The sequence below is a fragment of the Fukomys damarensis genome, unplaced genomic scaffold, assembly GCF_012274545.1.
Source record: "Fukomys damarensis isolate Sample0158 unplaced genomic scaffold, DMR_v1.0_HiC HiC_scaffold_25, whole genome shotgun sequence".
Classification (NCBI taxonomy): Eukaryota; Metazoa; Chordata; class Mammalia; order Rodentia; family Bathyergidae; genus Fukomys; species Fukomys damarensis.
Genome location: NW_022900937.1, coordinates 14,462,647 through 14,471,840, shown reverse-complemented (window position 1 = coordinate 14,471,840; position 9,194 = coordinate 14,462,647). Strand labels below are relative to the sequence as shown.

At 44.6% G+C, this 9,194-nt stretch overlaps 1 pseudogene; it reads right to left on the bottom strand.

Moving 5' to 3' along the window:
- Positions 1-7,339: 7,339 nt before the first annotated feature.
- Positions 7,340-8,247, bottom strand: LOC117283347 (annotated as a pseudogene).
- Between the last annotated feature and the right edge of the window lie 947 nt (positions 8,248-9,194).

Sequence of the window (9,194 nt, the reverse complement as noted above, 5' to 3'; positions counted from 1 at the left end):
AGTATCATATCATCAGCAAATAATGATAGTTTAACTTCTTCCTTTCCTATCTTTATTGCTTTAATTTCTTTCTCTTGTCTAATTGCTGTGGCTAATGTTTCCAGAACTATATTGAAGAGAAGTGGCGATAGTGGGCATCCTTGTCTTGTTCCTGATTTTAACATGAAGGTTTTCAGTTTTTGGCCATTCAATATGATGTTGGCTGATGGTTTTTCATAAATAGCCTTTATTAAATTGAGGTATAGACCATCTATTCCAATTTTTTGCAGGGTTTTTATCATGAATGGGTGTTGAATTTTATCAAATGCTTTTTCTGCATCTATTGAGAGGATCATATGGTTTTTGTCCTTGACTTTGTTAATATAATGTATTACATTCACTGACTTTCGTATGTTGAACCACCCTTGCATCTCTGGAATAAATCCGACTTGGTCATGATGGATGATCTTCTTAATAATCCTCTGTATTCTGTTTGCTAGTATCTTATTAAGGATTTTTGCATCTATATTCATTAAGGAGATTGGTCTGTAGTTCTCCTTTTTGGTTGTATCTTTCTCTGGTTTGGGAATCAGAGTGATACTTGCTTCCAGGAATGAATTTGGAAGTATAGCTTCTCTTTCAATTTCATTGAAAAGTTTGAAGAGTAATGGTAGTAGTTCTTCTCTAAATGTCTTGTAAAATTCAGCAGTGAATCCATCAGGGCCTGGGCTTTTCTTTGTTGGTAAGTTTTTAATTACATTTTCAATTTCACTGATTGTGATTGGGGTGTTTAAAATGTTTTTATCTTCTTCGTTCAACTTTGGTAATTCATAAGTATCTAGAAATCTGTCCATTTCTTCTGTGTTTTCCATTTTATTAGAGTACAGGTTCTCAAAGTAGGTGTTCATGATCCTCTGGATTTCTTTCGGATCTGTTGTGACTTCGCCTTTTTCATTCCTAATTGCATGGATCTGAGCCTTTTCTTTCCTTTTTTTGATAAGATTAGCTAAGGGTTTGTCAATTTTATTTATTCTTTCAAAAAACCAGCTCTTTGTTTCATTTATTTTTTGTATCGTTTTCTTAATTTCAATTGCATTGATTTCTGCTCGGATCTTTATAATTTCCTCTCTTGTTCGAGCTTTGGGTTTTTCTTGCTCTTGTTTTTCTAGGAGTCTAAGTTTCATCGTTAAGTTGTTTATTTGAGCCCGCTCTGTTTTCCTAGTGTGGGCATTCAATGTTATGAATTTTCCACGTAGAACTGCTTTCATTGTGTCCCAAAGATTCCTGTATGTTGTATTGGCATTCTCATTTATTTGTAAAAACTGTCTAATTTCTTCTTTAATTTCCTCTGTAATCCATTGATTGTTTAGGAGAGTGTTGTTCAGTTTCCATGTGCTTGTGAAGTTTCTATAGTTTCTTGTGCTATTGATGTCTAGTTTGATTGCACTATGATCTGATAATAAACAGGGGATGACTTCAATTTTTTTGCATTTATTTAGACCTGTTTTGTGAGCCAGTATGTGGTCTATTTTGGAGAATGATCCATGTGCAGCCGAAAAGAATGTATATTCTGGTTTTTGGGGGTGGAATACTCTATAAACATCTATTAAGTCCATGTGTTCCAAAGCTTGGTTCAGTTCTATTATTTCATTGTTGATTTTCTGCCTAGTAGATCTGTCAATTTGTGATAGTGGGGTATTTAAATCCCCCACTACAATTGTATTAGTGCTTATTTGGTTTTTCATGTTACTTAATATTTGTTTTATATAGTTGGGGGCATTTATATTTGGTGCATATATGTTTATGATTGTCAGCTCTTCCTCTTGAATTGTTCCCTTTACAAGGATGTAGTGTCCTTCTTTGTCTCTCTTAATGAGTTTTGGTTTGAAATTTACTTTATCTGAGAATAAGATTGCTACCCCTGCTTTTTTCTGGACTCCTGACGCATGGAGAATTGTTTTCCATCCTTTCACTTTCAGTCTATGGACTTCCTTTTGCACTAGGTGTGTTTCTTGTATACAACATATTGTTGGATTTTGCTTCTTAATCCATTCTGCCAATCTGTTTCTCTTGATTGGTGAATTGAGGCCATTAACATTGATGGTTACAACTGATATATTTTGACTTATTCTTGTCATGTTTTTGTCCATTTGTTGACTCTTTTTACTTTTTCTCCCATCTCCTTTTAGTTTCTTGCCTTGCCTATTTGATTTGGTCTGTTGGGCCTCATGTTATTGTGAATTTCGTTGTCCTTTTCTAGGATATTGTTTAGAATTCCTTGCAGTGCTGGTTTGGTGTTCATGAAATTTCTCAGGTGCTCTTTGTCGTGGAAGTATTTTATTTCCCCATCTATTTTGAAAGAGAGTTTTGCAGGATACAAAAGTCTAGGTTGGAGATTCTTTTCTTTTAGGACTTGGAATACCTCACTCCAGGCTCTCCTTGACCTAAGGGTTTGTGTTGAAAAGTCTGCTGTGATTCTAATGGGCTTCCCTTTGCATGTGATTTGTTTCTTTTCTCTTACTGCTTGTAGTATTTTGTTTTTCTGTTGGATTTCTGGAATCTTGATTATTATATGTCTAGGTGTGAATTTTTTTTGATCGTGGCTAGTTGGGGGTCTATATGCCTCACTTATCTGTATGTCTAATTCTTCCCTTCTGTTTGGGAAGTTTTCTGTCATTAATTCTGTGAAGAGCTTTTTAATGTCGTTTGCGTTTTCTCCTGTTTTTTCATGAATTCCTATCAGTCTTATGTTATTTTTCTTGGTATCGTCTAGGAGTTGTTGGATTGATTTCTCATGATCCCTTACTGTTTTTAAGAGACCTCTTTTTTCACGGTCACTGACTGCTATCCTATCTTCTATATCTGAAATTCTATCTTCGCAATCTTTTATTCTGTTGCATACACTTTCAATAGAGTTTTTAATCTCCTGGATATCTGTTTGAATCTGTTTTATGGATTCCATTTCTTTTCTCTGTTGGGCATTCATTGTTTCCATTTCTTTCTTATGCTGAGTCTTTGTGGCTTCTATCATGGTCTTGAGCTCATGTATTTTTTTGTCAGTTTCTGCTCTAGAGTCTCAAATCATGACTTCCATTTTGCTCATCATCTCTCTGGTTAACTGGGAAATTATTTCTGATTTGAATTTTTCTAGAGCCTGATTGATCTGTTTTGTTACCTCCTGTGCTACGGGTCCAGGGTGTCTTGTTGGTTCACTATCAGACTTTTATTCTCATTTGTCCTACTATTTGCCATTGGTGAACTGGAAATCTGTTTTTGTGTCTTGCTTAAGTGTTTTCTCATTTTTATTTTTATTGTTGGGTTGTCCTTTAATTTCTGGGTATTACTTAAATCTTCCTAATATAGTTGCATTTTAGCTTTTGAGGTTCTAATGACTCATAGACATCCTCAATTTCATAATATCAGAGAAAACAACTCTTTAAATCAATCACAGCCCTTTATCCCAATTGATACATTCAGCAGCCCAATAGGATCAGGCACAGCTTGCCAACTGACCACTTGTGGTAGTCATTAATGTATCACCTTTAACTCATCTGAATTAAATTAATTTCAAGAAACAGCCCATAATATGTTTGCAGTGAATATGCTTTTCAATATAGCATCTTTACCATTTAGGATGGGGGGTTAGACTTAGAATGAGAGGATTAGATAAGTGAAAGAATTGGAGCAGGTTTCAAATGAATCCAGAGGATGTAGAATTACCTTACTATCTTTACAAAGCTATTAACTTCAGTGGGGATAGAGAGAGTGCAGGAATAAGGACAAGAATGTATCCCCTTAACAATAACAGGCGCTTGCCTTCCCTTGAAGGTACAGAGCCATGAGTGAGGTAAAATGACTGGAGAAAAGAACATAAAGAGAAACCCCTCCTAAAAAGAAAAAATAATAAAAGAAGAAGTCTGAGTTAGGGCAGGAGCTGGAATAAAAAGGGAGATGAGGGATAATATGGTGGAGCAAGAGAATGAGTTGGAGAGAGAGGACAGAAAAAAGAAAGAAATTTTAGGGTGGAATGAGGAAAAAAAAAAGGAATTTGAAGGGCCTCTTTCAAACTGTCTCTGTTCTCATATTATACCACATGTACAGCCATATGCAGAACCGAATCCCCTTGTCTCAGCTAGCCAATGGCAGTTCCCCATGACTGATACTGAACACAGTCCACAAGGCCTAACTTGAGTTTCTCAACCCTCAGGGTTGAACTCCACTCAGTTCTACTACAGGTTTCCCCTGCCCTTTCTTTAAAGATGTTCAAAGTTGGGAGCTCAGAAAACTACCCTTCATGAGAACCTATGCCTCTGCGTAGTTGGTCTAAGGACTGGCCCAATCAGGAGGTTTGAGAACGGCGGGCGGGGGAGGTCGTGGGGGTGTTTCAAGGGCGCCCGCGTGGCTACCTTCCTTACTGGGTCTGTTGCCACGCAGCCCGGGAGGTCACACACCCGCCGGGTGATCTCAGGCAGGCAGGCAGCTGAAGAGACCCCTCCAGGTCCTTGGGCCCTTAGTGGGTCTGTTGTCGCGCAGTCCTGGAGGTCGCGCACCCACCGGGTGATCTCAGGCAGGCAGGCAACTGAAGAGCCAACTACACTATTAAAGTCATTTAACTTATGCCCATGGCACTGCTTTTTAACTCGACTAGAGAAGATGGCTTGTGAGGACCACATCATCCAGGTCTCATCAAGAGCCACCTGCACAGAAAAGAGTTAACTTACAATCCTGAGGTTGTGATCTTTGAGGATCTGCTTGCAAGCCTGGCCTGTGCCTGGTGTCAGGGAGCTTGGATTTAAGGTTCCTCCAGTCTTAACTGATGAGTCGTTCGTTGCACCTAACTGTACAAACAGTGTGGTTTGTGCTGAACCCTTGCTTTCCCTCTAGAATGTACAAGATGATATACACAGAATACAACATACAGAAGCCTGGGACTTTGGTACCTACCTAGTAGGAAGTTTCTGTGTGACTTGATTCCCATAAAGACCTTGGGCCTTGGGTCTCTAATGAGCCTTTCTGGGAAAAAATATTTCACATGTCATCCTGACTCATTGTTGGAGGACTTCAACTCATCGTGTGTGACTTCAGTGGGAGAAGACTCTGGTCTTTGTTCCATGTCCCTTTTCCTTGGCTGATTTTACCTTGTGTTCTCTTGCAATTATTATCCACAGCTGTGGCTACAACTATGGTATTGCTGAGTGCTAGGAGTCCCCCGAGAGGCTCATCCACCCTGCAGTGGTCTTGGGGACCCCCAATATATCACCTAGTCCTTCTTTTTCTTTGTCATATTGTATGGTACACCTTAAAAGTGAGGGATGAGAAAAAAGCTTGGAGTTGAGAAGAAATGTCATGTTTTTATTCTTTGGACCCAATATGTATCACTTTACCCTTTTCAATTTCTGCTCTGTTCAGACAAAATAACTCTTCCTTTCTCATATGTCGTTCTCCTCCCAGAGTAGCAGAAATTCTTTCTAAAGAAGTTCACCCACTATAGCAGAGATGGCCTGGGTATTGCTTGCTGGTTTTTGATGCCGTGGGCCTTGGTTTCCCGGTCTTGACTGCCTCCTTTCACTTCATTTTTTTTAATTTTTACTTTTATTTTTGGTCGGGACAAATACACTTTATTCAGCCCTGGCATCAGCCTGGCAGAAGTCCTGCGGTGGGTGCCGGTGCCCCAGATGAAGGGAGCCTTCCCCTCAGCTACTAGACTAGTTCTCCAAGACCACAGACGATGTCATCTCTTCACTCACATGACATTTTCTCAGTGTTTTTCACTGTCTTGTTTTGTTTTGAGAGAGATAGAGTGGGCGAACAAGAAAGGCCCAGAGCCAGAGCACCAAGCTTAAAGGAGGCAGCTGGTGGCTTTGTCAGTGAAGGGAACTTGTGTGGCAGAGACCTGTAGAGACCCTGGGCAGGCGTCCCAGAGAACTCTGGGACGTTTGTTCCTGAGATTTGTGTTTGTGAATGAGAGTGTGTGCACCACCCAGACGTGAACACACACACCGGCTATACAGGTAGTGAGGGTAGCAGGGATGTGGGGAGGCTGGAGGGGCAGGGGTTCAGTGGGGAGCTGGGCTGAGGGGGTAACAGCAGCGGGGCAGGGTTTCAGGCACCCTAAACTGGACACATCTTCCTTACAACAGCAGCTCTATTCCCATTTCTCACGTGGAAAAACCGTGGTGAGAACAGCAGCCCAGCTCCAGGCCAGAATGTCTTGCATTCTGGTGGTCTTGCCGGGTAGGCGGTCTCTCTCAAGTCGCTGTTTACAAGTGGGCTCTTTCCTGCCACCCATCTGTTATCCTGTCTCAGTTCCAAACCCCTAGCACCAACGTGGCTCAGTTTCTCCTACTGAATACTGAAGCTGTAGTTATTAAGGGTGGCTTTGGGTGACAAGAAGGGGACAGAGGGTTTAGGGAGGAGACCACCCTGGCAGGGTGCCCTGAGGTGATAGGGCGCTTCCCTGGGGATAGGGGGTGGGAGCAGCAGGGATCCTGTCCCCAAAGACTATAGTTATCATTTCTGAATTAACTTGGTCAATCTTTCCCTCTTTCACTCTTTGGTGGATTTCCAGAAAAAGATCTTCCTCCTAATTTCCAATTGGGGAGAGAAAGGGACACTCCTGGGGGCCAAGATAAGCTACAACAGCAATCAAGCAATTGGGAAGGTGGTGGCACGGGCGACCCCATCAGGGAAGAGGGTCTATGCAACTTGGAGCCTCAAATCCCAGCCACCCCTTCTGGACTAATTTCTTTCTCTCCCTACTAAGTGCTCCTCCCATTAAGGCAGTGACGCACCCACGGGTAGAGAGGAAGCCTAGGGCGCCAGGATGAAAGGGTTTCTCAGGATCACTCCACGATCGCCCACTCCTTCTCACAGGCCACACAATCTGGGGGGGGGTCCAGGGACCAGCCCCCTCCTCCCAAGTAGTGTGAAGCCTGCGCAAGGAGCGGGTGGGCCCTAGCGCTCAGGGTTGGAAGGAGAGCGCCCCACCCCCGGAAGTGAGCGGGCCGAGGTGGAGCGCTTGGGGCGCGTAGCCCCCTCTCCAACCAGGCAAGTTAGGTGAGGGCGGAGAGATTCGCCAGCAAGGGAGAGGGCGTGTCCTCCGGCCACGAGGAGGGGCGTGTGCAAAGTGGTGAGAAGGGCGCAGGTCCGTAAGGGGAAGGGAGGTGGTGGAGGGGCCAGGCTGCTGGTGACTGTGCGGGAAGGGACAAGGTGGGGAGGAGCTTGGCTGTCAGGGAAAAGCTGGGGGTTGGGTTGCCTTGGAGTTCGTCCGCGGAGGGAGGGCATGTGTGGATCCCAGCGGGGTACGAGCATGTCTAGGAGGGGAGAGGCTGCGCGGGAGATGGGGTGCCAGCCTCGGTCTCAAAGGGGCCCCAGTACCTGATTCCTGTATGTAAACACATGGTTTGGGGGCTTGCACGCCCCGCTGACTGTGGGCTCAGTAGGTGAAAACCAGGTCGGCGATGCTAGACGGGCACCAGTCCCCTGCGATCATTCTCGGTAACCTTGTGGGGTGCAGTAGTCCGGGAACTCGAAGTGTGACATGCCCGAGGCTGGTGGCGGTGCAGTCCAGGCCGGTGGGGACCGGAGGCAGCCTGGTCAGAGAGCCCAGGGGTGCCTCCCCCGACGCCTCCATCTCCTGTCCCCGGTCGGCCTGCCCCACCCGGGACCATCCTCCCCAGCTCCCGCGCTGGGATCTCGACCAGGCGCACTTCCAGTAGTTCCTCGTTGCCTTCATCTTTGTCAGAGGCCCTCCCGGCGGGCTCCGTGGTCTGGCAGTCGCACCTCGGCGGGCGCCCCCTCGCGCTTTTTGCGCGGCAGGTACTTGTAGCCCGAGTAATCCGCCCTGTGCTTGGGGCACAGCCGCTCCGCCTCCCGCACTAAGAGATCATCTTAGAATCCTAAAGCACCTGCCAGCGGCGGCCCAGACGCTTGGAGATCTCAGCGTTGTGCATGTTGGGCTACTGGTCCATGATCTTCGTCATTCGTGCTGCGACCACACCAGGAACGCGTACATCGGCCTCTTCATGTGGCTGCTCCAGATCTTGCACCAGGGGGCACAGCCGCTCCGCCTCCCGCACTAAGAGATCATCTTAGAATCCTAAAGCACCTGCCAGCGGCGGCCCAGACGCTTGGAGATCTCAGCGTTGTGCATGTTGGGCTACTGGTCCATGATCTTCGTCATTCGTGCTGCGACCACACCAGGAACGCGTACATCGGCCTCTTCATGTGGCTGCTCCAGATCTTGCACCAGAGGACGTTCAAATTCATTTCTTCACTTTCCCTCCAGTGTGGTATCCTTTATAGTTTTGTTTGTTCTGAAGCTGTCGCACAATCCAATTCTGCATTTATCTTTGACATATCTCAAAACTTGAATGTTTGGATGTTTCCCACTCTCAGCTAAATGCATTTGAGGAAATCCTTGCCAGAGGGATCTTGAGAAAGAAACCATCTCAGTATCGAGAGTAGAACTATTTGAATCATCTATTTATGAATGAAGAATGATTCCATTTTTTCCTCCTGGAAATGGTTAACAAAAATGATTATCAAGGTAATACCCGTGTTGATCAAAATGTTGATGCTGATCCAAATCTGTGCAGCCTCTTCCCAGGTTATCAGCAAGGATGTACAAACAGACCAAGAGCTCCATCCTTTGGCAAACATCATCAAAAGTGGCATCGGTCCCATGCCTGTCTACCTACCAAGGGCCAGCCTTTGCTAAGCCCCACTGTCCTGTCAGCAGGGAGCCAGATCCTGATGCCTTGAGGAATCAGCCCCTTGCTCTTTGATTTTGTGGGTGCTTTGTGTCTTTGAGAAAAGATGTCAGGAGGCCATGCAGAAGACAATGCTTATTGTAAAGCAGATACAGAGAGATTTACCCATCAAACAACATGGTGGTATCACAAAGACATCTGAGTTCGGTGTGACTTTGGATATTTTTGTATGCACACAGGAGTTCCTGCTGGAGTTCAGGAAAGTATAGCTATCATGATGTTTATCGAGCAATGCTTTTCTTAGAGGTTACTTTGAATGTTCATGTCCCAAAAATGTCTTGTTTTTTCTAGGGGGTCAGGGTTTCTTCAGGGGCCTTCCTTATATGAGAAGCTTAGGAAAGAAATTTATGATGGTTAAATTCTATGCTAAATCAGGTCTCAGCCCAAGGAGAAAGGGGTGTCTTGAAAAAGGTGTTCCTTTTTCTGTTATCTTTGGGCATAGGC